Raw genomic sequence first — 21,844 nt, 5'->3', positions numbered from 1 at the left:
ATACTCTATGAACACAATATAAATAATGTTGGTTTTCTTGCAAGAAGCTTGCAATTGTGTATTGACTGTAATTTTGATACCCTGCCACTATTCCTTAACTGCTGAGGACGAATTTCTTGACTTTGGTTAAGTATGCATGGCTCAGAAACTTGTCAAGTATAGTGCATGTCAGCTTTACAATTGCCAATTGTTTTCAGTGATACAGTTCACTTCAAACAGAAGTGGAAAGGAAAGCAAAAGGTTGAGATTCATTCTTTTAAGTGCATGCATTTGTGTCAACACTTGATTATCTAATGCATGCACAAGTACATACCATATAGCTTCAAGTCGTACATCAAAAATAATTCATGACTCCATGCAAGTAAAAAAAGCTGTACAGCACTAAATATACAGAGATATAACATCAATTATTCATTTGTAGTTTTTTCACATCACAACGTCCAGACTGTATAGACGCCTGCTATGAGTCATACAACAAGTATGTTCCCCTTTTGCAGAGAGTTGTCTGGTGAAAGTAAATATGAGCTTAGTAAACAGACCACATTATTACCTTTGGGAATTTAGCAAACGTTACAGATGTTTCCAAAACTGACTCTCTGTCATCCTGCACCTTGAATCTAGTCACAAAAAAAATAAGTATCTAAGTATAAGCAAGTATTTAACATACGTACTTAAGATTAGATATAAACAAATACAGGTACTATACAGTATTCGTACTTGTTCAAGTTTGCTTTCCTCTTTGGGATGTAGGTAGCTGTGAACGTCCCGGAAGAGCAGAGTCTGACAAGCGGCGATAACCCATGTTCTATGATGATGCTGCAGATACATAAGCCACCATAACTAAAAGCAAGAGAAATTGACATCCCTTTATTACCTGAATGCGTTAGATGGTCTTAAAGAAGTCCTGCTTTGGGCCCACATTCAGTAGTTGGTGTATGTCAGCAAACCTTGGAATTTACCAAGTGTTATAAACAATGAGCTGACTGCAACACAAACATGTGACATTACTAGCATGATACACTGTGTGGCACCTACCTCAGAATTGCTTTGCCCAGCACTTGTGCTCAACACTCAACTGTGTCAGGATATCAGTGGCTGAAATGATTGATGACTTAAACTCCAGACAGTCAGCAATAGCCGTTCTTCCCTGCAAGAGGTATAAACACACACACATTACAATCCACAATGCATAGCTATACTTACAATAACAACTACAGCAACATACACGATAACATATACAATAAATATGCAATAAAATGTAGGAGACAAAGTCACTATATGATGCTTCCCTTACTTCCAAGGACAAAGAATTCCACATTTGAATAGATTTATAACAAAAAAAATCATTGAGTAAATGAAAGATGACAAAGTGGAACACTCGCAGGTCTTCTAGTATTGTATACATGTTGGAGTCCAAATACAATTGGTGGGATACAGCAGTCAGTGCTGACGGTACTGAGCAAACATAGAATATAGACAGCAAAACTGAATAAGTTCCTGTAAGGGTAGCAATCTAAGATGGTTAAAATAACTTGGAACGTCATATTTATGGAGAGAAACAGTAATACGTACTACTTTATTGAGCATGAGACTGCGATTATATGTTCAACTGTGGTCTCCACACTGTGAGAGCATAGAGGAGGTGTGAAACAGTTTATTAGCATTTTCAAAACAGCAGAATTCATAACATGTCTATGCTTAATGGTGACAGTATGCCATTTTATCAAAAATTAGTCTCAAGTACTTCCATCCATCAACAACATAAAGAGGAGAATCTCCCACAACAATGAATCTCCCACAACAATAGAGGGATATATATTGGCGCCTTTTAGAGGCTTTTACAGAGAACCACATAACTGTAGACTTCTTCAAATTTAGTTTAGCTATAACCTAATCTTGAATATAAAGACAATTGAGTATTTAATGTGGCAGCAACCTCGTCAACTGTAAAACCACTACACATAAGAGTGGTATCATCTGCATACTGAACCATTAGTGATCTGAAATGGAAGATCATTCATGTAAACCAAAAGCAAGAGAAGCCCCAGAGCACTGCCCTGGGGTACACGGACAATTAATAAATTCCCGAATGCAACTTCCAATACCTGTGTGTATTAATGCCCCCTCAATAGCGGACACTCCTCTACTACGTAAACCGAACACTACATAAATCTCAAACATGGTAAACACTACAGTACAACACCTCGCTAATCGCAGACGCTAGCAACAAAGGTTAATTGCCAGTTACAACAATCAATCAAACTATATCATTTAATGCAAAAAGCATTGTCTCTGTAACTATTGTCTGTTCTACAAAGTGCAAGACAAAGTGCTGAAATCAGAAGCCATACAAATGCATGTATAGGTACAAGCACTACTGTTACTATTCTTAACAGAGTCTTCTGAAAATAGTAGCTGGTGCACTTTAAGTAATAGTTAGACACTCGCAATAGGTGTCTTCGAGGATTTAAAAACCTGAGGTGACGCCAATAATTACCTAGGCGCAACCTGAGGTCACGTCAATAATTACCGAGGCGCAGCCTAGGTAATTATTGACGTCACCTCAGGTTTTTAAATCCTCGAAGACGCCTATTGTGAGTGTCTAAGTGTTTTAGACAATGGCGTAGTAGCAGTGAGTTAGTATAGAGTTCCCATTGTAAACACCTAGGGTATTTCAGTGAGCAATAGATGTGAGGTCGCGCAAGCCATGAAGCGCGACTAACTGAAGGTTTGTAAAGTCGATAAAAAGTATGTTTGAGGCATTATGGATACGTGTGAATGGCAGCAAATGGGAATAGCCAGTGCCAACATGGCTGTCTTGGTCTACAGAGCGTGCTTTAATATGGCGAAGGCCACAAACTGAATTAATGGCTTGTACCACGATGGTCTATAAATCCACTGAGCTACCCACGATAACAGCGTACCTGAGTGTAATTTCTTTGTAATAATCTGCTCACAATCACTTGGTGTTTACTGATGTACGAAATACTAATTGTCCACAAAAAGCTAATTGCATTACTGTAGGCCACATTGTGGTTGTAAACAACTGTCGGGTGTCTTACCAGTAAGACACCCGATACCAGGTTTCTTCGCAAATAAGAGACCTCCACACATCAAACGAAACACTGCATACCATTGTCTAAGTAATAGTTAGACACTCACAATAGGTGTCTTCGAGGATTTAAAAACCTGAGGTGACGTCAATAATTACCGAGGCACAGCCGAGGTAATTATTGACGTCACCGATGGTTTTTAAATCCTCGAAGATGCCTATTGTGAGTGTCTAAGTGTTTTAGACAATAGCGTAGAAGCAGTGAGTTAGTATAGAGAGTTCCCATTGTAAACACCTAGGGTATTTCAGCGAGCAAAAGATGTGAGGTTGCGCAAATGAAACGCGAATAGCTAACTGAAGGTTTGTAAAGTCGATAAAAAGTATGTTTGAGGCATTATAGATACGTGTGGATGGCAGCAAATGGGAATAGCCAGTGCCAACATGGCTGTCTTGCATGGTCTACAGAGCGTGCTTTAATATGGTGATGGCCACAAACTGAATTAATGGCTTGTATCACGATGGTCTATAAATCCGCTGAGCTACCCACAATAACAGCATACCTGAGTGTAATTTCTTTGTAATAATCTGCTCGCAATCGCTTGGTGTTTACTGATGTGCGAAATACTAATTGTCCACAAAAGGCTAATTGCATTACTGTAGGCCACATTGTGGTTGTAAACAACTGTCAGGTTTCTTCGCAAATAAGAGACCTCCACATATCAAACGAAACGCTGCATACCATTGTCTGACCTCCACACATCAAACGAAATGCTGCATACCATTGTCTAAGAATAAATAAAATATACCACAGGATGTAAACTACATAATCTGTATAGCCAACCATCTTGATAACAAATCAAATACAGAGTAGTCCTGAGTATATAGTCTTTATGGGAGCATGCATAAAAAATTCTTGTGGTGCCTAATTGTCTGGATAGTGTAGTAGAGGCCACACACCATAAGTAACCCATGCTCAATAACATCACTTCTGTTGCTATAACAATGCATGATCACACCTGGTTCACATGGTAGCCACCCATAACCTATCTTGCTCCACCACTTGATCTAATCTTGTGCATTAAAACTGATAAGTTTAGAAAACCCCTTAAATAAGGACACCTCCATATAAAGGACATATTTCATTTCCCCAATGGTGTCCATCTTAGAGGGGTTCCACTGTAATCAGAGGTTAAAATCAGCTATAGAAGGTTCTGTTGATACAACGAACGTTTTCTGTTATGAAAGATAGTTAATTGTTTTCTTGTAACCATTCAAAGAGTAAACTATTGTTAAAACAAAACAGAGTATAACTTTTTAATGACCCCTACTGCACATACCAACACGCAAACCTCCCCCCCACACACGCAAACCACACACGCAAACCACACACGCAAACCACACACGCGCGCAAACTACAAGCATGTATGCAAACTACAGTACATATTATACATACCCGCACGCACGGCAAATTACATACACACACGCATGCAAACACACCTGCCTATTACCACACGCAAACTACATACATACGCAAACTACACACCCACGTGCAAACAACATACACATGCGCAAACTGCATACACACACAAACAGCAAAGCCTATGGCAGCCATGCGAAACATAGTTATTGCTGCCCACTGAACCAGCACTGGCACTACTCAGGTGATTGAACCGTGTGCAGGCAAAACCTCCTGGGGCAGGGCTAGTAACCCGCAGAAGGGCTAGTAACCTGCAGAAGGACTGTACAGGTCTCGTGGAGAGAGGTCACGGGACCTAAAGTTCTACAATGACCCCAACACCACCAAGAGAGACAAGGGAAGTTGGGAATTTGCTATCCCAGTTTACACCAGGCACCCATTTATGATGCAGCTGGGTGGGCTGCTTCCCCAGTTGACACCAGGTCCCCATACAGCAGCAATGTAAGTAAAGTTTCTTGCTCAAGGAAACAACAACACCAAAGTGGCTCAACCGGAAATCAAACCTGGGACCACACACAGACACAGTCACACACACACACAAACTACACACCCATACGCAATCTACACAGACACACGCAGAGACACAGACACAAGCACTTACACACAGACACACGCACGCAAACCAGTCTTGGGATCAAATACACAAGTATTTGGATTGAAATACTATTTGCAATTGTATTTTGTACCTTTGAAACATAATGTATTTGTATTTAAATACTTCAAATAATTTGTTTGGATGATATTCTGTATGACCTGATCTGTAAAATCTGGAAGATAATCTCTATGACTTATTGACACCTTAATATGTGAAATAATAATTATAGCAAATGTAACCCGCTGAGCAAAAACCCGACTAGTTAGCATAATCTGTTTTTGAGAAAATCAGCATTGAAATACATGGGGTAAATAAAGGACTACATAAATAATTTTACGTGCATTTTAATCACTTCAGCAAACAGTGAAACAAGCTCTAATTGATAAAACTAAGTGACCAATGGATTCGCCTGTTAATGGTGAGTAATTATATCCTTGTTTCATTTCAGTGTCATGACGCAAACGTGAGTTATGGGCATTTGTTTACAATGTGGTGAAACATTACATAAATGTTGCCATTTCTAAGTTTAAACAGCTAAATGTATGGGTGTGTGTAGGGCAAACATTATACCTTGCTGAGTGCCCCAATTCATGGTGAAGACAATGAGCCAAGTCCCATCTCCGTAGTATGTTTCCTTCGTGAGTTATGATTGACTATACAAGCGCCTGCAATTTTTTCCCGTCTAGTCACCGTATAAACCGACTGTTTTGCACTTCCTGCTGTCTATCATTATAACTCCACAACTATTCACCAGATAAGGCTGAAACCTTTGACAGCCCATTGGTTTTTACCTCTGGATAACAAAGATGTTATAAAAGAAGTTTGATAAAAATGCAAACTAGTCAGGTTTTCACTCAGTGGGTCACAAATACTGAACAGTAGTGTTGAAAAACTTCGGGAACCTATATTAATCAGAAATTTGGAAAAAGAAGACTTGGCAAATTCACACAACATTTAATTACTTTGAGAGCCATGCATGATAACTCTGAGCACCAGGTAATGTGGCACTACTTGTGGTGAATGACACAGATTCACTGGTACAATTGAAATACTGTACTTCAAGATTGACACAACTATTTTCACAGAGACTCTGCTGCTCACAGTTTCAACTTCACATGTTCTGATGTGTTTACCCACGTTATCAGTGAAACCTGAAATTTGAAATTTGGCAAAAGAAAAGCTTGGAAGATTGCCACTGATTTGCCAAATCTGCTAACCTGACACACACACACACGCCTAAATAACCTACACACATGCATGTCGCATGCACACGCATCACACGCACACGCATGTGTGTGCACAAACCACACGCAGTGCAGAGGCAAATATAACAGTCAGTCACTGGACATTTCCGTCCAAATAGTCTACATGTCTGACCATAACTCAGTTTGTTCAGACACAATGTCCTAGCTATCAAAAGAGGGTTGGTGTTAACACTGGACTCTGGACTGGACTTTGGACTGTAATATAGACTGCATTCGCTCGCCATATGTACTCTAATTATTCATGTTGGATCATTTTACCCTTAGTACCCTTAGGCAGCAGCACTCTGGACTGCAGCTTGATGATTTTCAGGCCAAGTTTTCTCACATTAACAGGTATTATGGTTGAAACTGAAGGCCAGTTGCAGTCCTGGCTGATTGTCAAAGCACATGCAAACCTGAGAAGTGAGCTGAGAAGTACCCAGTAATCTAGATCAACGGTCAAGATTAAATAATGTCATGGTACCTTGGCCCTGCAAGATAATCTAGTGCAACTTGGGACTGCATTCTGTATGGGGAAAACCCTAACCATGTATTAGACAGAAAACTGGTCAAGCCATACGAAATTCAAGACGAACGACTGCTCTGGAATGAACTGCCACGAAGTTCAAAAGAGTGTATAATACTGCTTCAAGCTCTCAGAGGAATGTTGTAATAGATCAACCAGATGCAACGCAAAAATTTAATGTGTCTGCAATGTACCAGTCAGTGATCATGACTTGTCGGATCCCCAAAGCAGCTGGCGGAGTGCCTAAGAGCCACATTACCCTGTCTATATGGGTTCCCTAATGGCAAAACAATCTAGCATGAATAATTCCTGTACATATTGCAAGAGAATGCAGTCCATATTACAGTCCAGAGTCCAGTCCATGGTCCAGAGTTTACACCAACCCATCAAAAGAAACCTAACTTATACAGTTTATCTGTTTGATATATGACTTGTACTGCTAATCATAACTACCACTTGGTTGCTTGGATACAGTACATTCTTACAACCCTATGGGGGTGGCCATGAATGTACTAGGCTTACTCCCATTCAATTAGCAGCACCTGTTAGCTCATAGCAACAACCACCAAAGCTGTGTACAGTTATTAATAGCATTGATTTATCTAGTACATTCCGACTTTTGATTGAAAATGTCCTACCACGATCGACCAAGTTTGCATGTGATAGGACATTATGGTGGGTCTATTCCTGAATGTTTTATTTGCCTATGCTGGTCACACACACACACACGCACGCATGCACAGACGCACGTACGCATACACACCTTCTAACCATTCTTGGCTAAAACTCCGGATGCAACGTTTGATCCATTAGTCAAGAGCATCTCTTGCGGAGGCCACATGATCCAGCCCTTGAGTGAAGGTGATAAGTTTTGTCCTAACAATTGCCTGACCTGGTGACATATATACATACCAAATGACTTTATCATGAAACATAACATTCATTGTTTATACAGATAGTTGGTCATCGTCTACCTTCTTTCACTGGTAAGTTTTAATATCTGAATGAATTGTCTTTATTATTGAAGCCAAAATTCTAAACAAGAAGTAATTTTCATTAATACACCCATACAAGTGATTTTACAAAATAAACAGTAAAGCCAATTCTCAAAATATAGCATTTGGTGGGACTCAAGACTGGACAAATGACTGTTAGTGTGGATACCCCATTAACTTGACTTCAGATTCTTCCTCTCATGTACACTCTTGAGATATCTGACATTCTTTTTCTGATAAAGAACCTCAAAAAACCCACCGATAATTTCAATATTAATAATTATATTTCATTCTCTACCTAAGTCAAAGATGATTGGAATTGACGGGAAAATTGATGGGTATGCAGGAGCTACAAGGATAAAGGGAATGGAGTTTATGAGGATCATCAGGATGAAAGTTTGCAATGAAGTGGTACCAGAAATAAGAGTTAATACGATATTTAATTATGCTAAAACATAGACTGAGATCAATGATAGGAATATAAATCCACAGGTGACTGATTCTGTTCAAGTAAAAATGGCATTTTTATTTGTTGAAGATGCATTATGCCTTAACTTAATATACACACACACACTGGCAACCTCCCTGGGTCGTTCTTAAGACACTTCTATCCACAATTACATCACAACACAAAAATGACAGTGATAGCAGGGGAACTTTGTACACAGTGATATTGGGAGAACATATAAGTGGTTACATACAGCAGCAAGGGAAAAGGTGTGTAATAAGCCAAATGCGCATTGTTCTGCATCCATATCACACTGGTTTTGATTGGTGGGATTATTTGGCATTGCCACATTATACTAACTGGTCTCCTACTTTCATTATCCAATGGTTCCATGTCCTAAATCGCAAACTAAGTTAGCTTTCTTTACTACAGATGAACAATTGACAAATTGCCCCTACTAAGATGGCCATCTTGTCAATTATGGCATCATTGGGGGATAAAGTCCACACTGTAAATATGCCATAAAGGTACAAAGAAATACATTATTTAGCCGGTAAGAAAGCAAACGTACAATCATCCATGAAACTATACTGCATCATACTGGAATATAAATACAATCTCTATTATTTTGACAGTACAATAAAGAATATACCTACATACTGTTAGCATTCCATATCAAGGTCTTACCTATTTTAATAGTAAACCCTTAAGCCAACTTCTTGGTTGTCAATTAAGTGTAGATAAAGTATTAGATAACTTTCATGCTACAACAACAAACAACTGTAGCACACACAGCTGAGATTCCATTATCATAATCTCGCGATAGGCATTAAATAGCATAGAAACGATGAGTATTAAATAGAATAGAACAAAAAAAGAATTCTATCAGAGGTATGTACGCTTGTCTTACTAGTATATTCATCATTAAGCAATTGTTATAAATGCCGAGATAAATGTCGAACTGAAGTTGTTTTCTCAGACAAAGTAAGATTTGCTGGCTTACAGTTTATAAAAGTTAAAATAACTTACTACTGAATTTCTGAATCCATGTACTTCTCTTCCGAGTTCTAGACTCAACCAGTCCGGGGCATCTTTAAAACGGCTTATCCTGCTGTCCACGTGCCTTGCGCACTAAAATGTTAGAATTATATCTATATGGCAAACTGAAACGCGTGAGCACGTATGCAGCGATGGTTCAACGCGAATACACGCCCAGTTAGTACTGTAGTTTACACGCAAGGATATTAGCGTGTGATGGCGTGTCCACTAGTTGCGGTGATGCCAGACGGCGTGTGCACTGGCTGCGGTGGCGTGTGCACTGGCTGCGGTGGCGTGTGCACTGGCTGCGGTGGCGTGTCCACTGCGTTGCACCAGGCGTATCATCTGAGCCAGCTATACAGAGAAATGCGTTTGGTCTGCGTGAGCACAGTAGTTCATGCCAGCTGAAACCGCGTGTAACTAGTAGTGAAATCGCGTGCCGATGTCAAGTTGTAGCTGAGCGGTACTGTACCTCACTCAATCAACCATATATTCTGTTTATTAGACTGAATAAAGTCATGATTACCTAAACAATCACTTATAATTATCCTATTCCATTTTCCTGGAGGTTCCACTGATAAAATGCAATTTCAGCAATGATAGCAGTTAGCCAAGCTGCAAGTTGATTCAGAAAGCATTCCATTCTGTAAAATAGACCCCATCCAGAATTCAACTCAGTACTCAGGCTGAGATATCTGACAATAGTCCACTACTCTGTTAATGAATCATTGATGTTCACACAATATAGCCTCCTTGAGGTATCTAATGTTTGCTCCTCACACACTGCACAAAATTCCTTTAGATTCTGCTTAGACTGAGTTGATTCAGCTTGTCACCATACTTGTTTCCTTTGTAGTGTAGCTATACACATACTGATTTATGCCGATTAGAAAGGCTGGGCCTCAAACTGTACATTCTAAAGTCAAGTAAGTAAAAATAACTCACATACTAGTAAAAACAAGTCATGCATTAAGTTCCCTACTTGATATATCCAAAGATGAACACACTGAGTCAGCTATTCCCACAATTAGTACTTCGTTACTAACAGGCCTGCCAACTCTCACGGGTTTACCGTGAGTCTCACGGTTTCACTACCCTGCTCAAGGGCAGCAGATCGAATCTCACGGTTTTTGAGACCTGCTAACTCTCACGGTTTCACTAACCTTCGTTGGATAGAATCTCATGGTTTGTAGCGCAATGTCACGGATTTCAAGTTTAAAAAGTCGAAACCTTTTTTTTTTTTTTTTTTTTTTGGTCTCAGCATAGCATCTACCAGTTTTTTTTTACTACACACTGCAATACTACAATAAAGGTACAGAAATCTCAAGATTTTTTTACTTTCCAGGTTAGCAGGCCTGTACTAATGACAACCAACATGAACCCACAATCGATCCTTAAATTCGTTTTATCTTTCTTGGGGTACGTTTGATTACCTGCTGGAAGTGCCACTGATAACTTGTACAGCAATGGTAAGCTGCAAGCTTCGATCTGAGAAAGCATTCCGTTCCGCAGTTTAGTCCATCATTCCGTTCCGTTCCGTTCCGTAGAATAGACCCCACCGCTCTAAGCTATGCATCAAGGGAGGCAGCAAAATTGTCCAAATTTGACTTCACCTCTCATGCTCCACAGCAGCTTCAAATCTTCACTAGATCACCCTACATCACCATTATGCTGCAAAACATCCAAAAGCAAACCGAAAAAAGCACAAAATCTTTCATTTTTGATTCGAGCTGGGTGGAGCTCCTGGTGAGCTGCTGGTATACTGCATCATATGAAATCACAGAAACACCAACTACTACTACCAAATGTTTTGATCCATCATTTATCATCATTCTAAACAAAATTAAGTGACCAGTGTGGCATCAGAAGTACTGGAAAGCGCTTTGGTACCATTGAGAGAATCCCTTGAAATGACGCACGAAAATTTTGACGTTCTTCACCCAGATGGTGAGAAGTCTCAGATCCTTTCCAGACTAACAGCATAGACAGACTATGCATCCAACCTTATCACATCACTATGAGGAAGAGTTGGCTTTCCTTGTCTTGGCTGGTAGGGCAGTTTGAATTCGAAAATTTGTGTTTCGTTTTCTGCTTTTTGAGAGAAAGCAACCCTGTGCCGGGAACCCAGTGAATCATTTGCTTATTACTGTGCGTACTTTTTAACTACATTAACTCTAGATAATATCTAACTAAGCAGCAAGTTCTATCCTGTTCTTTGTGTGGAGCACAAAATTTTAAAAACAATTTTTGCATCTCACGAAATACTAAAATCGATATTTCTGTGAAGACAACAATCGTGCCTCCGGTTTCATGGTTGTTATTATCTACTTTACCAGTTAGGCACTGGAGGGTGTACATAGAAGGCAGAGCCTGTTCGAGATGTTTACCCATAGCCTAGGAGCCTAAGCGAAAATCTTTGAGCTAAATATCCTGAAGTGAAACGGGACAAATACCTAGAAGGGCTGAAAAAAAGGCAACCCCATCGTGACTTGATCCGCAGGCCACCCAGATTCCGGCCAAGCGCCACGCTCGGAGCCAACTTTGGGGAGGCCACCTAAGTAGGGAAATGTTGTTGTTATTATCTACTTCCCTTCGCTTGAAGGGAAGTAGATAATAACAACGTCCCTTCGCTTGAAGGGTTTTACTCTTTTCACCACCTTTTATAACCCTTACGTAATATTAAGCTCAAAAGCATCCAGACTTCCTACTGTAGTTGTTGCTCTCTCTCTTCGACTTTAGGGCACGAATCTAGTAATTGCCGCGAGTAGTCGACTTTAGGGGATGCGTCCAGTAGTTGCACCAGCAGAAGCCAGTGACATGGCAATGTTATACCAACAGAAGCCACCTGGTGTGTGTCCACTTATTGAACTCCGCAACTCATTAAACTCTGTACTGTACATGAACTCATGCAGTTCACATCAGGCCTCTTAACATTAGTTAACTGTTTGTGCATAAACATGTTGTAGCTATACCCTTGTAGCTATTTATGCTCAAGGTGGTTGTTTAGTCAATAACAAACACACTCCTTCTACAGCAAGCAACCGCTTGCCCAACTGGCAAGAAAAGATACCTCTGGGTCTGTTCATACTGCAATACTTACTATAGCAACATGATTAGCCTGCACTCTTGTACACAGCTTACAGTTATATGTAATCTCCTGTACGTACATCTTCCTAAACACTGGGAAACATTGATGCAGAAACTGTGGTAGCTACCTACATGCAGAAAAAAGAAAACTGAATTCTTCTGGAATTATTTATTATGAGCTGCCATACAGAGAAGTATCTGTTTATCATGTTAAGTAAGTTACTAGCTGTAACTTATGACTGTCTCACCATCTTTAGCTACATGTTTCACCTAATAAAAGTCGTAGCTATATATACTGTGGTTGTCAAAATACAGGGGCGGATCTAAGATTTTGCTAAGGGGGGGCACACAGGTAGAAGTCACTTTCGCACATTGTGAAATGCAAAGCATGAGCTTTCCAGGGGGGTCTGGGGGCATGCCCCCAAGGAAAGTTTGAAAATGTAATGTTCTAAGATTGAATTTGGTGGCAATTTTGACTGAAATTTGTTGATAGTTCAACACTTGGTTAAAAACCAGAATTATAGTATAGTGTAAAGGCCTATGCTACTCCCTATAAGGAAATATATCATTCTAAGATTGAATTTGGTGGCAATTATGACTGAAATTCAACATTGGAAGTATTAACTGAGCTCAAAAGAATTAGCTAGCATATAATATAGCATTAATTATAAGTTTCCTCAAGGAAATGTTGAAAAATCAACTTTCTGATATTGAATTTTGGTGGCAATATTGACTAAAATTTGTGAAAATTCAATGCTGGAAGCATAAATGATGCTAAGCTGGTAGTACAGTTATAAAGTCTATAAGGAAATTTTGACCTTTGAGAATGATTTAGGCGCTAATTTTGGCTGAAATTAAGTTGAAAAATTTTATCGAATGTTCAAATATTACCAAGCTACAAAGCAGAATTAGTGTAAGGTCCTCTGCACAAGCATCACAAAATATTTAAACATATATAGATAATCCTGGCATGTGGTGTGCAGCTGCATGATTTTTCATCTCCAGAGAATTTCCCCAGTCACTAGGGTGTGGATAGAGTCAGTAACTCAGTTTAGAACAGGTGTTTTAGTTGCTTAAAATGACAAACATTGTTTTATAATTATGCTACTCTTGACCGTTTTATTAGAGTAAATGACTGTTAGTATCTCATTCCCTAAATGTAGGGGGGTTCTAACCCAGCTAGTTCCCCCTGTGCTATGCCTATATTGGTAACAATTTGCTAGAGACAGATTTATAATAGACATAAAAAATGTTTGAATTATGTCTAAGGTGTCTAGCTATGTTCAATGAGCAACACTACTATGATAAAAAAATTTTTGAAGGAGGGGGGACTGGATCTGCCCCTGAAATAGCTGTATATACATAAGCATTGCATGATACCCATTTACATGACTATTATAATGATGCTTTGTGGTAATCATTGTGTCAGTCAGTCAGTACATGTGACATTTGATATGAGAAATTCTACTAGAACAGATGGTGCAGTTAATGAACTCGGTATAGCACAGTCTTTGAAAAAATTCATAAGTTCCACAACACTCAGTATATAGCTGTGTTGTAACCATTCAGGAATCCCTTGCAGCCTTGTGCTTGTGCCTGCCTGATTATGTTAACAGGTGGTAGCAGTTAACAAGTTACCATAGAGTGTTAATGTTGGGGCAGTAGTAGTAGTGTTTAAAAGAATGGTGATGTACAGTTCTGTTTCTTGTCCCCTATACAGTGGAGAGAGCCTACAAAATGGTTGCAGTAAGGGCTGTTCAGACTCTTACGTTTACAAATAGCACACAAGTACTTTACTCATTATGGCTTCCTTTTAATAATATGGTTGTTCAGTCAGCTATCAAACAAACCACTGGGTGAAAAAGTATAATGGACAGTTAGACTTGATCGAGGCTTAGCTAAAGATGGTTGGAACCATATCGTTTCATACTTCTTAATAAGTGCTGCATATGTGATAGTTCACATGTAAAAAGCCACATACATCACTCTATACACATTTTTTCGTAGAGTGTACATAGAATAGCTTGCTTTATTACTCTTTATAGCTATATTTACTCTTTATAGCTATATTTACTGTTACACATGCAACTACAGACTGCATTGTCAGGCAAAGAAAATGACTTGGCCATATCAATACTGTGTACGTAATTGGAAACCAATATGCCATTATATATTTGGAACTACAGTATGCGATTATACTTATTGCTGATGATGCCAGCATTCCAATCCTACAATATCAACTTGATATATATACATTTTTAACTTATTAAAAAATTGTGGTTGTGTAGCTAGCTAATATCAAGACATCAAGATGCATGGTATATTTTGAACCCAGTGTGGGAACATGACAGAGAAGTGAATACATTAATATAGAATGAAAGAAATGTGATCTTCATGCATTCATGGTATGGTCATGATGCCATGATGTGTATATACTGTATTTGCAGTAAAGGGATTCCATTACAAAGCAGCCATCTCTGAGACTGTGTGCTTTCAAGCTTTGTCCTATTTTCTTTATATTGTACTTATTATGAATTTGCAACATGTAAGCTATCTGCATGTCTTGCAAACTGAACATCTGAAAGAATCAGGAAGGTATGTACACCATGTCGGTAGAAAGACATCTAGAATAGTTCCAGTTTGCTACAACATATACGGTACACCCCTGCATGGCTATTTTGTCAAGTAATCTTGGAAAACCAAAGCATAGCAATTAGCACAGCGATTCTTATCAAAAAAGTTTTGTTAAGCTTTGGTTTTTCAAGGATATAGTTGATGAAATTGCCAGAGGTACATGCTGCAGCACGGGAAGAAAGTGCTCCAACTGGAATGCTGTGTAATGCAGGGTTCTGCTGCTTCTGCTGTGAATGAAAGGGTATCTGGCAATGATGTGCCTGATTTAACCGACTGCTGTAAAACTTTCTGCAATTACTTCAATTGAGAAATCAAAAACCAACAAGGAAAGTTGTGTCCATAATCATTCCATGGTTCCTAATGTCTTGCCAAATAGGAGTTCATCACATAACAGGGAACTTTCAAGAATAGCCGAGTAATTTCAACACAAGTTTCACAATGCCACATAATATTGCCTATTGTCGCACTTAATGCACATAACTATTTAGACAAATTGTAGCTAGCACTGGTAGACTCTTGGTGAGACTGTGCCTGTGGGTGATTTATTTTTCCCTTATAACTGTAGGTTTAAGCTGCAGTACTAGACCTCTTGTTAGAATATTTGATTTGAAACTCTCTCCCATTTAACTGAATCTTCTCTCTTTTTCTGTTTCAATAACTTTTGAAATACTTCTTGTAATGAACCTTAATATTCACTAGTCATCTGGCCAACTTCTTTCTGCAGGGACCTTGTTTCACAATAATATAGACTCCAGGTAGGCATCACATAATCTGGTATATCTCATTGCTAACAATCCTCCAAATTTGTCATCATGACAGCATTGATAGGTAATTATTGCACTCCATATTCACCTCTAAAATACCTCAACTGTTCTTTGTCATGATGTCTTAATTTCTAACTATTCTTTGCCAGGTGACATTTGCAGAATTTAAAAACCATGAGAGCCAACAAGTTCTGTCCTTGTGGCTTCCGTGAAGTCAACATCATTCTCACTACTCTTCCTATAAAAAAATTGAAACCATTTTTGTGACTCCCTACATGTATGTAATAGTTGTAACATAGCCACGGGAATGAGGGCTTTGCCTGATATGCAGCCCGAGTGCCGCAGGTCCGAGGGTATAAATATCAGGCAAAAGCCTGAACAAGTAATATGTACCTGCAAGTGTCAGTTTTTACAGCTGATATGTGTACCACTTCCCATCCGTATCAGATTGATAGCCTGCACAGGGTGGTCAATCACCTAAGACAATACAAGTGCAACAGCTGGATATATTATATATGCATACCTAAAAATTTCGATTATGGGTCAGCAGCTAGTACGTTCTGATTACATTCGGTTACAATGAACAGACAAATTCTAGAAATATCACTGAGAAGTTTGGTTACACGAGTTTAATGTTATGATCAGTGTTATTGAATCATTTATTGAATAATAACGGAGTTTACTAAAGGCCTAGATGGGTAAGCTTGTGGTTACTTCATGCAGAGTGGTAACTTCGTGATGGGGCAGTGGTGGATCCAAGGATGGGGGGGATAGCATTTAAAAAAAAAACTTTTATCACAGGCCTTAGCATTCAATAAGATTGAGATACTCTAATAGAGCAGTCAGTCAAATACTCTAACAGAACACTCACCGCATGTAACACTATTAAGAATCCTCCACAGTTGCTGAGTATGAAAACTGGCAGCTGCAGCGCCATCCCATGGTGTACATTTAGCCACTAAGAGATAAAATGTATTATAGTTCTTTGTATGCCATTCTAAATGACAATTGGCTCATAACTGAGCTCACTAAAACTCTTGATCAGTGCAGACCACTCTATTATTTACATAAAACTGCTCTACATTTCTGAAACATCGAGTGAAACATAATACCTTTAGCTTCCGGGGTGGAGGTTGGGGGGCGCCCCTTCTCCATATGCCTACTACCCTGGTGCCTGGATCCGCCCTCGGGGCCATGTGTGGCTACTTCATATTCGGAAACGTGCGGAAACGATTGGTGAATATACTATAGTACTAGTTCTCACCTTAGCCCAACGTTTTTTAACTCGTAGGATAGCAAGGATAACAAAACGCTCTCTGTCTGAGTGGTCTTCATGGCGAAATCCAAGCATGCATACTAATCAGTCACGTGAGTATCAACAATATTGATCCCCACAATCGATTTCAGCCTTAACATCTATATAATCGCTGCCCAGATGTAAGTTTTTCCAGGGCCGTTGTCAGACTTTTATCTGGGTAGGTTCTTTTATAAGAAAAGGTGGACCTTTCTTGTATGGTATGATGCAGGATTACATCAGGATTTGCAAAGCATCCTGCAACTAGAAGGTCACAGGAAAAGTTACTGATAAATAATATGCAAGATTTTACAACAAATATGACTATCCACATACTCTATGGAATTGTTGGCCAATTGAATACACTATAACAAGTAATATCACCTAAGGAATCTATTGTGATACTTATTGTAGAATTGTTTATAGAATTTGCAATGCATCAGTTTTTCTGGGAATCTTATCACAAATCATCTGACAAACTTATTGTATTTCATTTGTTAAATTTTCTATAAAACCATTGAAGAATTCCCCATTGCAGTTTTACTACTAATTTTGTTATAATTTTCATGACACAAAAACTTACAAAAATACAACCAAAACTAAAAGCATACAGCAATACAACATGTCCTACATCAGTACATAGCTATAGTCCTGTCCTTTAGTAATCATATGTTCTGTCTGTTAAGTGATCAACAAATGTTCCATCTGTTCAGTGATCAACAAATGTTCTGTCTGTTTAGAGATAATGTTCCATCTGTTTAGTGATCAACAAATTTCCGTTTGTTTAGTATTCAACAAATGTTCCATCTGTTTAGTGATTAGCAAATGTTCTGTCTGTTTAGTAATCAACAAATTTCCATCTGTTTAGTGTTCAACAAATGTTCCATCTGTATAGTGTTCAACAAATTTCTGTCCATTTAGTGTTTAACAAATGTTCTGTCTGTTTAGTAATCAACAAATGTTCCATCTGTTTAGTGTTCAACGAATTTCCGTCTGTCTAGTGATCAACAAATGTTCTGTCTGTTTAGTAATCAACAAATGTTCCATCTGCTTAGTGATCAACAAATTTAGTGATCAACATAAAATTATGTTCCGTCTGTTTAGTGATCATCAACAAATGTTCCATCTGTGAAGAGATCAACAAACGTTCCGTCTGTTTAGTGATCATCAACAAATGTTCCATCTGTGAAGAGATCAACAAGTGTTCCGTCTGTTTAGTAATCATCAACAAATGTTTTGTCTGTTTAGTAGTCAACAATGTTCCATCTGGATCATCCGAAGAATTCTCCACATACAAATCCCAATTGTTACAAATGTGTGGCTCGAATAAAAAAATCTTCAACAAATTGACCATAGCCTCAGAAATATAGCTCTTCCCTGCAGTATAATTATATAATCAGCTGTGCATATAATTAAATAATAACTCACAAACTTTAGACAACCATTATTCGCGCTGAAATCCTTCCTTTGTTCTAGATTTTTTATTCAGAACACTCATTTGGGTATAAATTATTAATTGACGGAGACTCCTTCAATGGAACATCAACAAATTAATTGACGGAGACTCCTTCGATGGAACATCTACACACTTCAGTAGTTTCAAATACACTCCAGATCAAAGCATTCTTCTCTTGAACAAGGTTTTTGTACACCCACACCAAACAGATTTCATTTTGACTCACTACAATGACATACTATGCATACACAATAATAGGAACTGATGTGCTTGCTTACCAGATGAAGTGGATCCTTAAGTTGGTTAGCCAACACTACAGCCTGAAATTTTTACATTCGACAACCATACAAGTTAGGCATTAGCTAGCTATCACCTCACCTGTTGTGTTACTTCAATGGCAGCCATTCTATAGGGTTTCCCATTAACAATAAATTTCAGTTATACAAATGAAAGTGCATGTATGCATACAAATTAGATTAAATCGCATCGCTCAGTCAACACATGCTACAATTGCAACTTGTCTCTCTAAAGTGCCGCCAGTTTTGATCCCGGCTGGCATCACTGAAGAACTATAACATCTCCTTTACTTATGCCATCAAAACGCCCAGACTTAAAAGAATACCCTCGTGAAGCTTAGGCCTTCTCTCAAACATCCTGCACGATGTCCACGTCTTGACTCTTCATCAGTTTGAACTGAGTTCCCGCCGAAAACGCCCAGACTTAAAAGAATACCCTCGTGAAGCTTAGGCCTTCTCTCAAACATCCTGCACGACGTCCACGTCTTGACTCTTCATCAGTTTGAACTGAGTTCCCGCCGTTTCTATCATGTGGTTACTGTCATGGTGACGACCACGTGAATTGCTCGACTCTTGGAAGTTCGTCGTTCTGGAAGCCTTTGGTGATGGTTTATGCAAACAGCAAGATATTTTCAGTCCGTGCAGAGACATTTCAGAGTGCTTGGAAATGAAAACAGGAAGAAATTTCACAAGAATACATCTCGGAATACATGTATGCTCTGTGCGCATGCGTACAGATCATCAATGTCTATGACCTGATTATTTATTGTAGATGAGGCAAGTGGACATGGTGTGTGTAGGGATCACATCACTACAATACTAACACTAATAGAAAGTACTTTTACACGAGTCTTTATCACCATTCTAAGACTGACGATTTGGAGAACCAAGAAATCAACCATGCAACATAACCAGTCAGTATGCCATACCATAGGTAGCATATAATATCCATGGCCATACTTGACAGCAATGTCTGAAGGTGACTATGGTGTGGATGAAAGCCAACAATTGTAGCTAATGTGATGGTACCTGATCAAACAATCATGTTTTGTGTGCATACTTATACACTCTCATGATTGCATTCAGTTGTTCATTCAATGCAATGCACATATGCTAGAATCATGTTACTTTCTATAAAAGCTGATGCTTCTTAGAATATACTCATATTGGGATTTGAATGGAAGGTTGAATATTTACCATCCTGTGAAGTTTCAGAAACCTGGTGTATAAGCCGGGAAGTTCAATTTTCGGTTGGTGATTCTGTCCACATGCAGTAGCATGCACATTGTTTAGTGATCATTTACTTTGGATTGGATCATGCATGGCAGCTTATACAAAGGTGCTTTGCTGCTGTTGGTTCATCACAGCCCTATACACCCATCAGTGATGAAATCACAAGTCCATGATGATTTGCATACTACCACAGTCCATGCAAGTTGGATGGACTACTATAATAATTATATGATTATAGCTGTGTGTGTTGATGTTGTAAAGATAATTAATATTCAAAGCCTCATGATCAAGTGAACACGTACATTCATGCAGTAATAGAATTCTACAAAGCATTTTACAATGCACTAAAATTTGCTGTGAAATAAAGTACACTATTTTATAGTCATTATATCACTATTTGTAATGTGAGAATACATTGTGGAATTACTTGCAATATTCTTGTCATAATTCCACAATGAAATATCATGTAGTATTTTATACTACATTCCCCAGTACTGTTTAATGTCCTGTGAAATTGTTTGCACTATATTACTGTGGTTTGTTTCAGTAAAATGTTATGCATAATTCTACTGAGCGTTTTATAGCACAGAAAAGTGCTCTGCAAAACACTACATACTATTCCTCAGGTACTTTTCCTGTGGGTCTGGGGGCATGCTCCCGCAGGGTAAAGTTTTAAAAATGGACACCAAAAGGTTGAATTTAGTGACATTTCAGTCAATGAAATAACAATTCTTAGGCAGCAAATTCAAGCACTACTGTAGCTATATGGCACCTGGAAAAGTTCTATACTGCTACTGTAATTATACCATCTGTGTCTAAATGTTTTAGAATGTATATGTAATATGGATGAGTGCTCTATCAGCAGGGGCAGTGCAACAGGACAAAGATTGCTTTGATGTAATGTAATTTTTTTACATGTACATTGCACGGCCATGGAGTTGAAGCAAAGAGGAGATGGATGTCATTCGGTTATTCATGGGGTCTGGGAATGAGCTAGAATTTTTATATTACTGGGTGCTCTGAGTGTATTTTAGACTATCTTACTATGTTTTTGTAAACTAAATTAAGTAGACTTTTAAAAGAAATGTAAAAGTGACTGTTCTATTAAGGTGATTGTTCTATTTGAGTAGTTGAATGCTCTATTAGAGTATTTGATCTGTTACAAGGAGGCTTGAGTCAATTATGCTTTGAAAACCTGTTATGCTTTTGAGCAGTGCTCAAAAATTCAGCATATTATGCTCAAAATTATGCTCCCAAAATCAACATTATGCTCGAGAACTGGCTGTTTTATCAGGATTTTCTGACTGCTGTATCAGAGTAAGTGACTGCTCTATCAGTCTTACTTCCGTGAAGTGTTAATAATAAGCCAAGAAACAGTAAAATAATTACATTTTCAAGGCCTTTTGGTATGAAATGCAGTAATAATGTGCACTGTGTTCATTTTACTGCAGTAGTTTTGGCGTGCGCATTGCACATTTAATTAAAATTCTTAAAAAATTGTCCTATTATGCTGGCATAATGCTTGATGCTTTTGCTAACCTATTATGCTTGAAATTATGCCGGTATAATTGGCGCAAGCCTAGTTACAAACACTGAATGAGCGACTTGGAGCACTTAACTTAGCTTATATACTTATTTAAGTTATTTAGTAAACTGTAGCTATTAAATGCACTTTTTGCTACTAAAAATATTGGACTTTTGCACT

At 38.5% G+C, this 21,844-nt stretch overlaps 1 long non-coding RNA gene across 12 annotated transcripts; it reads right to left on the bottom strand.

The window, feature by feature from the left end:
- Positions 1 to 354: 354 nt before the first annotated feature.
- LOC136264774 (uncharacterized) lies at positions 355 to 9,513 on the bottom strand. Of its 12 annotated transcripts, XR_010705309.1 has the most exons (8): positions 8,188 to 8,212; positions 7,869 to 8,134; positions 7,666 to 7,786; positions 1,036 to 1,147; positions 875 to 983; positions 718 to 816; positions 551 to 617; positions 355 to 505 (listed from the first exon to the last, which is right to left on the bottom strand). It is a non-coding gene; the product is annotated as an uncharacterized lncRNA (long non-coding RNA). The 12 variants fall into 12 exon arrangements; XR_010705311.1 differs by lacking the exons at positions 7,869 to 8,134; positions 8,188 to 8,212 and adding an exon at positions 9,367 to 9,463; XR_010705312.1 differs by lacking the exons at positions 7,869 to 8,134; positions 8,188 to 8,212 and adding an exon at positions 9,025 to 9,182.
- Positions 9,514 to 21,844: the final 12,331 nt, after the last annotated feature.

Source organism: Dysidea avara, chromosome 1 (assembly GCF_963678975.1).
Source record: "Dysidea avara chromosome 1, odDysAvar1.4, whole genome shotgun sequence".
NCBI lineage: Eukaryota > Metazoa > Porifera > Demospongiae > Dictyoceratida > Dysideidae > Dysidea > Dysidea avara.
This window is presented reverse-complemented; position numbering and strand designations above follow the sequence as displayed.